The sequence below is a fragment of the Brassica oleracea genome, chromosome C4, assembly GCF_000695525.1.
Source record: "Brassica oleracea var. oleracea cultivar TO1000 chromosome C4, BOL, whole genome shotgun sequence".
In the NCBI taxonomy this organism is placed as follows: Eukaryota; Viridiplantae; Streptophyta; class Magnoliopsida; order Brassicales; family Brassicaceae; genus Brassica; species Brassica oleracea.
The window spans coordinates 34,950,708-34,952,007 of record NC_027751.1 but is presented as its reverse complement, the minus strand read 5'-3'; the positions used below and the strand labels follow the sequence as shown (position 1 = coordinate 34,952,007).

Here is a 1,300-nt window from a genome sequence, read left to right as displayed (position 1 = left end):
AAAATTCATGATAAATCATGACAATTCAGAAGAAAAATATTCCCATAATCAGATTCAAAAGAACCGGCTCAGATCATAGTGATCTCGGCCATGATCAGCCCACAAAAGAACAAGGGGCTTTCATGGGGATTTGATCAGGCCAAGGCCTTAAGATCGATAGATCCTTCCCTGTAATATCATAAAACAATCCATAGTACAATATATATGAAGAAACAGAGTAGAAGAAGTCAGAGTAAGGAGTGGCCAATCGATCCAAACCGGCCAGACTCACACGGCCATCATCCGCGGCCTCGACCGGTTACTCTTGGCGACACCTCTCACCTTAGGAGTTCGGTCTCCAGGGGCGACTTCCTTCTCTTTCTCCTTTGCCTTCTCCTTGTCTTTCTGTCTCAAATCCATCCTCTTGATCACACGCCCAAACACACCAGGAAAATCAAGAACAATCTTTTGGATCAACTCGGCCAATCCAAGGTTTGTGTCTTTCTTTCTCTCTTGAATTTTCTCTGTGTTTCTCTCTGTGTGAAAGTGAGTAAAAATCGACCAGAATGGCAGAAATGAGAGAGAGAGGACGACTTAAACTGTCCCCAACCGCCTAGGCGAACAGTTACCAAAAATCACATCCCTTCTTCCCAAAACCGTCCCATAACCGTCCCTTAACCGCCCATTGGCGGTTTCTCCCCTTTTCTTCCTTTGACAAATCGATCACTGAGCCTTAGCTCACACTCTGGAAGCTTGTCCACTCCCTGTCCCAAGCCTAAGACCAATTTGGTCAAACCGCCCCATACCCGGACCTGGGCTCGCCCAGTAACCGTCCCAGACTCGTCCACTCTGATCCGAACCAGAACGCACCGTTCACCGGATTGAGCTGACCTCCAGTTGTTCCCAGCTGAGTGAGCTAGTCCACCAGCTCTTGTGAGCTGAACAGATCTTAGTGAACTGAATACCAGCTGAACCGAGCTGATTGAACTCAAACCAACACTCGTCCAGCTGCCAAAACACTCACTCAACTCCTTTAACCTTGTTTCCATCCTATCCTGGTTAAGTCTCAGCTGACTGATGCCCTTAACCTTCATTTATGGCCATGATACGCTTGTCTCAAGGTCCAATGACCTGACTGGTGCGTCTCCCCGCACCATGGCCCGTCCGGCCGATCCTATCTAGGATCGGGGACATGACAGTAGTTGTGGGAAGTTTGAGGCAGAACGTGAGGTGCTTCAGGTTCATGATTTCCTATCGGGTCTTGACGACTCAGCTCATGGTGTCATCCGCTCTCAGATATGTGCGATAACACCTCTCCGAG

At 48.5% G+C, this 1,300-nt stretch overlaps 1 pseudogene; it reads right to left on the bottom strand.

Annotated features, from left to right (window-relative positions):
- LOC106338731 overlaps positions 1-1,073 on the bottom strand; it is a 5,197-nt pseudogene extending 4,124 nt beyond the window's left edge.
- Between the last annotated feature and the right edge of the window lie 227 nt (positions 1,074-1,300).